Raw genomic sequence first — 8,811 nt, 5'->3', positions numbered from 1 at the left:
GCGAGTTGAGGGCACTGAGAAAAGACCTGTATTAACAGAGCAAGCTTCAGCAAAACCAATGCAGTCTAAAGGAAAGCAAGGAATCTCAACTCTGAGTGGCAAAACTTGCCCATTAGCAACCCAAGTAGGACTCACAATGCTACAGGTGTGGAAAAAGTTTCTGCTGGTTTCTCCTAGGCTGTGCATTATCAGCTAAAGAATTATAACAAAGTACTTGACACTGGGAAGCTTAAGCAACAAAAACTTTCTCACAGTCTGAACAGTATTCTAGTTGGTTTGCTTCTGCTGAGGACTTTTCTCCTGATTTGAGGCAAATATTTTAACATTACATCTTCATATGCTTTCCCTTAATGCATGTATGTGAGAGGAAAGGGTGAAAGAAGGGAGGATGGGAGGGAAGAGAGAGGAAATGAAAGAGATTGGAGAAGAGGAAAGGCTCTAATGTGTCTCATTTAAGCACAACAGTCTCATCTGGTTAAGACCTTACACCAGGAACTCACTTAGCCTTAATTCTTTTCTTAGAGACCATCTCTTATTTGGACTTTTAAAACAAGTTTCTTTACACTATATCATTCATAAAGAATGGAAATTTATTCAGCACAGGTAAAGGGTCTGGGAAGTTTAGGAACAAGATGAAGAGGTCTTAGTGTCAAGAGTGAGTCCATTCTGCATGGATGCCATATTCTAACTGTGTCTTTCAATGCTTGAAGGATTGGCATCTCCTCTCTGACCTCTTCCAAGGCTATACAGTGTCTGCAAACAGACACCTTAGGTCCTGGGCTTTACTGTACACATTTGGAGAGGAAGACAGAACTAGTGAGTCTTAACAAGGCAGCTCAATAAAATTAACTAAGATACTGTTATACTGTTTTTCTGAAGACATATATCTGGTTCAACTCCCAGAGTAAGAGGAATAACAATAATAATATATACTCCAAAGTAATGCTGAAAATAGGCAATTTGAAATTTTAGGATAAATAGTTAATATTCGGAGCTAACGTTGAGTCTAGAAGGAAAGGTTAACGTTGAGGAATTCTAAACTCAAATAAATCAGTGACGAACAGTCCTCTCACAGTGAAGTTACTAGGGCAAAAGCAGCTACAGACACAACCTCCAACACACGTTCAAATAACTGTATTTACTTTAAACTATAGACTACGAAGAGCAGACGATAGTAAACATAAATAAATCCCTGGTTTACTTCACATAATTGTGAGATGAAAGCAGAAGGATTGTTTTAAGTTCAAGGTCAGCCTGGGTTATAGAGTGGGCCAATGCCTCAAAAACACTGAAAGGAACATTCATTTATTCTAGAAATTTACATATACTTTGTTGATAACAATTGGAAAGAAAATAAGTCAATTTTATTTAGTAGGCCATGTCTAACCCTAATGGAAAGTTCACACCTTTATAGAAAAATGCATCTTCACTGCTTAAACATTTGGTGTTTCTTTTATGTTGGCAACCAAAACATTGGCTTGTTTTTTGTTTCTGACAATGCTGTCTTGCCAACTCTCTCTAGTATGGTGAGGAAAAAAAATAAGGAAAAACATGGTACAAAAACAAAAACAGCATAAAGGAAGAAAAAAGTGAGTGTCTAAAGGAGAGGTGATACTTTATTTGGGAAAACACCAAAGGCTGAACTCTGGGAAGAGTCAAACCACTTGTCCACTGAACTGGTTAAAATACCTGGTTTTCCATATACTAGCTAAGTAGGGCCCCCTGGGAGATAACTGGACTTGCTGGCAGGAGTTTAAAGAGTCTGGGCTGGTTTGGAAAGGAACTCTGTTCTTCTGAGAGCAGAAGGGCAAAGCTGATTGTTTTTCTGTTCTTCCGCCATGTTTGGCAGCAGCCAAGGCACCATCATCACAGGCTCTTTGGACACACCAGTCGCTGGAATCAAGAGGCATGAAAACTTCCTTCTTAGGCTCTCAGCCTTGGGTATTCTGATACAGCAACAGTGACTCACACTAAAACTTACAAAATATTTCTCTATCTTTTTTCTCCTAATGGGATTGAATATCTGACAGCCAAAGCAAGAGAGTAAAAGGACTTATTTCAGCATCTGTGCTTGAGAGTTAGAGCCTAGCATAGCAAGGAGGATGTAGCAGAAAGCCTGCTGCAATCGATGCTCAGATAAGAACTCGGTCAGAAGGTAACTGGACAGGAAACAGGTACAAGCTGTAAGACCCACTCCCAAAGGTTACCTCTGTCAATCAGAAATTCTCTGATTATTATACAACCTCCCAAAAGAGCCCCAGCAGCGAGGAACTATGTGCATAAACACACGAGCCCGTGGTTCGCATTCTACATTTTAATCATAGGAATTGCTGAAAAAATAAGAATGCCTAAAATAATTTTTTTAAATCTATGCTTGCGGTATGTATTGCGGTAGTCATAACCAAGACATAAATTCTCCAAGCTGACTTATGAACAATTCCAATCAAATCCACAGCTCAAAGTATTGAAATTGAGAAAGATTCTAAAATATGTTTGGGATTGTAAATGGTCTTAGAAGCTCTTCATTTCTCCTTTAGTTCTGAAAGATAGAATTTTTGGTGTAACTTCCTGGCTGCTCTTTTCTTTTCTTAAGAACATTGGGTGTGTATTATTTCTCAAATTTTACCGCTTTAGTCTAGAATGTGTTGCTAGGGAATCGTGTTCCTTTGGCAAGCCACAGAGGTCTGCCCTTTTGTAAACATCATTCACAGTGCAGCTTTCACGGTTAGAGGTCTTCTCCAGGGATGAGTCCTGGTGTTCTGGTTTGGTAGGCTACTTTGGTTTTATGTCCAATTGAGGCAGGGAATCCTCTGGGTAGTATCACCAGCTTAGAGCAGAGGCTAAGGGCCTATTGTTTGTGAAGAAGAGAGGCCAGCAGTTGGGGGCAGGCATGTAACAATGGTAGCAGGTGGCCTCTGCAGCAGATATAACTGTGAAGGCTTCCTGGAGATGGGTCTAGGAACATGGATTTTGAATACATAAAACAACCTTAAAAAGACCAATACAAATGTAGGAATTAACCCAGCCAAATTAAAAGTTTACAATAAACCTGTAATAATTAAGATAATGTAGATTGACAAAAGGACAGACACTGATTCAATAAAATCAAGTATACAGTGAAATATCTCTTCCCTTTGTATTTATAGACAATGGGTGTGCAGTCAAACCAAGGTGTTAGCCAAACATCAGGGCAGTGTTTGGGCATCTGGTGGAAGAGTTGGGGGCAAAATTGTGCAAACTGGAGGGGTCAAGGACAACACAAGAAGCCCTATGACTCAACTAACCTGGGCCCATGGGGGATCACAGAGACTGAATTGCCAACCAAAAGTCATTAGGGGCTGGATCTAGGCCTCCTGAACATTTGTAGCAGTTGTGCAGCTTGGTCTTCATGTCCTAACAATTGGAGTGGGAGCTGGCTCTGACTCTGATGCCTGCTATTGGATCCCCTTCCCCTAACTGGACTATCTGGGTGGGCTTCAGTGGGAGAGGATATGCTTAATCCTGTTGTGACTGAAGTCCCAGGGCAAGGTGGTACCCAAGGAGATGTGGTAATGTGGGAGGGCAGGACTGGGAAGAGAAGAGGAAGGGAGGACTATGATTGGGATGTAAAGTCAATAAATAAAAAAAAAAAAATTGAAAAAATAAACCACACATGTAAAAGTACAGAAAAGTAAACACAAAGAGAACCAAGGTGTTTGATTGATAAATTCTACTGAAACAAAGTGGATATTGAGGAAAACTTTCATTTAACATCCTACACAGCACCGAATGAACACAGAAGCTATGCATTCACAAGGAAGAAGGCCCCGGCCACCCATGAGCAGGACTCTCGCCATCCATAAGCAATACTGTCACCACCTTTGACGGGGTCACCAGCTACTAATGAGCAGGACTCAGCAGGACCCCAGTCATCATTCTCTAGGTACATTTCACTTTGTTTTAAACTCCATGTTGGAAATTGCTTTAATATATTCATTTCTCTTCCAGGTGCTTCCCTATGGGAAGAAACAGCAACATAACTTTTTGCTCTTTGCATTCCTGTTTCAATTAAAATTTCTTGGGCAACCATGGAAATGTTATTGCCACACTAATTTTCTCAAAGTCCCAGAGTCTCCAGCGTGCCCCCGGGCCTGGCCCCACTTCATGAACTGAAATTAATTTCTATGTATATTCAAGGCAATATTTTTTTTTGTATTTGTATAATGCTATAAAAGTTTGACACGATTTAGGTGAACTCTTGCACCCAGACACAATCTGCAGCTCAGGAAAAACCCTGGACTGAATTAACTTAGCACAAACCCTGTTGGGTCATGGCTGCTTCAAAACAACCCAGCACCCAGCTTCCAAAATCAAAGTAAGGCAAGCGTCCGAGATGTCTTTCTGTGGCAGCTAACGAGGTGTTATTTTCTAACGTGAAAATGTCCTAGGAGGCAGGCATCTAATCATTTAGAGTCCAGGTTTCAAGGTTCAAATTATAATTGCTGCAGAACCCATGAAAAAATGTAGATCTTTTCTATTTTAATTTTTCTGAATTTCAAGTAAAAATATTAGATTCCAAATGATAAAATGTGTGGTGGTGGTGGTGGTGGTGGTGGTGGTGGTGGTGGTGTGTGTGTGTGTGTGTGTGTGTGTGTGTGTGTGTGTGTGTGTGTGGTGTGTGTGTGTATGTTTTCTAAGGCAATTAAAACCAGACTTAAGGGCAACCCTACCACCCTGCACCAAATCTGGATTCATATTAACCTGGGTTTAATTCCACTGCTGTTTCCTGTTGACCAGGTAAAACTTGGACAAATTATCTCAAAGCCCTGACATTAGTTCTTCACTGGTAGAAGGGTAAGATACTGATTCCCATGATCATCCTGAGAAGCCAGGGAGGCTTGCTCATTTGTATTGTAGGGGAGGCATCTGAATTGTCTACATCATGATTCTTCAGTCCCCTAAACTGCAACAAAAATCCCAGACAATTGCATGTGTGTGATTTTTATCTCTCCCCAAAGGAGCTTGTTTGTTAGGGATTACAAACTAGAGCATAGGTGTAACTTTTAAGAATATGTTGATGGCAACATGAGATTCTTTCCCTCTCTTCTGGAATAAGATCAGATTAACACAATAGAGGAAGACTCCAAGGTAGGTCCCCATTCACGGCACACGAATGAGATGGATGCATATATCAGAGCAGCACAGCATGGGGTCCGAGGCTATGACCAATCTCTGGAGCTCTACCTTGCTCAGTCTGGTCTTGGCAAAATACTTAAACCAAGCATACTCCAGTTTCTTTGCCTCTGTGTAGAAACAGCAATGGCACCCATTTCATGGGCATCCATGCAGCAGTTGAAGATACATATGGCTTTAGTGAAAAAGATGGGCTATGCAAGTTTAATTCACTTTCTGATTGGTAAGGCAACCCATATGCTCCGGGATGAGGGCTCAGACACACACTGGTAGCTTAACTATTTGAGGTCATAACTTAGTTTGATTTCTAAATTTTGAAGGGGTATCTTACAAGGCTGTTTCCATTAAAAATCTGGAAATTCTAATGCTAGTTTTTAAATGTAAAGATTCCTGGAAAAGGTAACAAAGCAACGTATTAATATGATGTCAGAGTCAGGGTTGATCAAAGGATACATGGATTGGGTGTATGTGTGTGTGTTTGTGTGTGTGTGTGTGTGTGTGTGTGTGTGTGTGTGTGTGTAACTACAATGCATATTTAAGGGCAAGAAGCCCTGTAGTTAGGGATTGACACCACCCATGGTTAAGGTGGGTCTTCCCACCACAATTAGCTACACTAGCTAATCTCTCATAGAAAAGTGCTTCTTTGCTAGGAATCTCAGCTAACTTTATTTTTTTTTAAAAAAATCTTTTTGGTCAGAATAGAGTTACATGCTTACCTCTAGCTATAAGATGACCCGGAGACTGATTTTTAGTGGCAAAATCAGAGTCATGCCAGAAGAAAGGTAGGGTGGATAAAAGTGGGTGGGAGGAAGAATATGGCATCTGGGTATGATAAATAAGGGAGAGAATGGTGATCATTTTGATAAGCTGACCTGCCTTCATTTAACTATGCTTTTGTCATTTTTGATGTAGGGTCTTGGGTAGCCAGGATAATATCACAAGCTTACTTGGAAGCTAAGGATAACCTTGAACTCTTAACTTTACCTACCAAGTTGATGGGATTATAGGCATGCACCATCAGATTTAGCTTCATTGTGCATTTCAGAGGTTTATTTTTAACTATGTCTGTGTTTATGCGGAAGTTCGTGCACACAGGGTGTGGGTGCCCAGGGAATCCTGAAAAGGGCGTTAGATCCCTGAACTGGAGTCACAGGCTGTGAACAGCTGAGCAAAGGTACTGAGAACTGAACCCAGTTACTGCTACAGCCGTATGCAACCGTAGCTTTGGATGTCTGTTGTGAAATTTGAACCACAATATTTTCTACTGAATTTGATGAGTAGAAGTTGAGTCTCACTCACATTTAAAACCATCTGATGAAAGTTTCATGTTTCTTCCTTCCATTGTTCCTTCTCCTAAATCATGGCTCCCCTACCATGATCATAAACCCTCACACCATCCTATCATAGTCCCTCAGGCATGGTCCACTGTACCCCACATGAGTCAAATGGTTAAATCCAAAGTTCCTAGAAAATTCAGTTGCAAGCAATTCAAAAAAGGACCCTGAAGAAGTCAGCTATTTCCCTGCCTGCCCATGATGCCTCCTGTTTCAGCTCCAGCCCTGTAAAAATAAAATATCGTTCGTGGAAGCCAACTCGTTACCCCATGAAACGGCTGCAGCACATGTGCTTGGGAATGTAAGTCAGATCTTAACTTGGCAGCCGTCTTTTACAAGAAATGATTTCATCGTGTTGGTTTTATATTTATAGGCACTTTTTTTAGGGCAAGTAATCCCAAAGATCAAATTGTGAGAGCAATCTAGTCTGGGGGACAAAACTCAGACTTTCGGTGACTTGAAGAGATTACTGGCCCTAGATCTCTTACAGCCTGGACCCAAGTTCCTGGGTTTTACTGCAAACCCTGCCTCCGATTCCCATCATTGCTTACACTCTCTGTGCTCACTGTTGGTCACACTTCAGCACACTGCTGCCAGGTTACAACATCATTAAGATGACAGTAGTAGTGGTCCATACTGCAGATCCCCCTTTTGCCTCGATGTACTTTTCTATGAAAGTAAGCATCATCACGCCCAGCTCCTAACATTGAGATGGGTATTGAATGAGTTCATATATTGAAATTCTTAGCATAGCTCCCAGCATGCCCTTGTCCTGTAAATGGTGGCTATTACTCTTATTGTCACCCAGATGGATTATAACAATAACCTGGTGTAACCTAAATTAGCCAGCAAAAATAGCCCCCTAAGTATGCATTCCAGAATAGCATAAAAACATTCTGTAGAAATAGTGCAGGAAGGGATAGATATTCCTTGGGAATAAGAGACTCAGAAAACTGGAGTAGCATAAGTAGTTACCTGGGATTCACGTTTCCTATTTCTTCTGCAAGCTTAGGAAGTATAAAATTTGAGAAAGCCTCCGGATTTATCCAATACATTTCATTCATTTTACAAAGGAAAAACAGACACATAAGCGGCATAGTGATGACAGTTAGTTAGTGATGAACAGGGTCATCATTTTAGCTTCCTGTGCCCCAAGATAGGGATTGTTCTTTCTATATCAAGGGACGAGAACTCTTTCATTCCTTTTCAGATAAAGATGAGAAGAAGAAATTAATCTGGATGGATGTTTAAATCCTGGAGCTATCAGCTTACAGAGAATCTGATTTCAATATAGAAGTATCCATCTGATAATGCCATCTTGGGTTTTTACAAGACTATGGGCTTGGCTTTCCAGAGCTGTGTCTATGCAGCTTGTTCTCCAACTCTGTTTCTTACGGTAAAATGGGAAAGTTATTCCAGTATTGTGGGTGAAGCTTGAAATCTTCAAGATGGACGAAGAAAAATAAACAAAAAAAAAGCAAAACAAACAAAAAAAACTGTTGGGCAAGCATAAAATCTCATTTGAACCCCTCCATCTTACCTCTGTGGATGAACTAACAACAGAATAAATCAATTATCATGATGTACACGGTGTGCTCATTCTCTAGAAACCTTTCATTATCTGTCAGGAAGAAGCTTCATCCACCTCAACCTACTGCAAACTGAGCAGAGGGGAAAGCAAATCTCAGAAACTGCTTGGTGAATCTTCCAAGGTCACATAACCAATGACGGCCAGTTGGACTAATACAAGACATAGTTAGATGTTCACTTGTGTATACTCACATGCACTCGTATAACTAAAGCACACACCAATAGAAATCCCTAGATCCCTAGATTACAGTAAAAAGAACACACACACATGCATTCACACACACATTCACACATACACACACACCACACACACATTCACACGCATACACACATTTACACACACACACACCACACAGACACTCATACCACACAGACACACACAGACACACACACACCCCACACATACCAAACACACACACACATATTCACACACACACACACACACATTCACACACACATACCACACAGACACACATACCCCACACACACACATACACACATAAATTAATTGGAACATGGTTCGATTAAAAATTACAGCAGAATACACACCTACTCTTGCAAAACATTCACAGCAAAAGGATGCTCAACATCCCTCAGTTCATCAAAATTTTCTATTGCCGAAACTCAGATCTCAAACTCGAATATCCAAGTCTTTCGGTATAAAATCAACGAGCAAAAATACACTCTTTTTGGGATTAGAAACACCCACAGGCAA

General features: G+C 40.7%; 1 long non-coding RNA gene across 1 annotated transcript in view; it reads left to right on the top strand.

The window, feature by feature from the left end:
* Window positions 1-8,092, top strand: part of LOC120099815 (uncharacterized) — a 28,907-nt gene extending 20,815 nt beyond the window's left edge. The window contains exons 2-3 of the long non-coding RNA XR_015646391.1: window positions 3,763-3,922; window positions 7,717-8,092. This is a non-coding gene — a long non-coding RNA (uncharacterized LOC120099815). The remainder of the gene's footprint in view (window positions 1-3,762; window positions 3,923-7,716) is intronic.
* Window positions 8,093-8,811: the final 719 nt, after the last annotated feature.

The sequence above is a fragment of the Rattus norvegicus genome, chromosome 1 (genome assembly GCF_021556685.1).
Source record: "Rattus norvegicus strain SHRSP/BbbUtx chromosome 1, alternate assembly SHRSP_T2T, whole genome shotgun sequence".
NCBI lineage: Eukaryota > Metazoa > Chordata > Mammalia > Rodentia > Muridae > Rattus > Rattus norvegicus.
The sequence above is the reverse complement of the archived record's forward strand: the minus strand, read 5'-3'. Positions and strand labels throughout refer to the sequence as shown.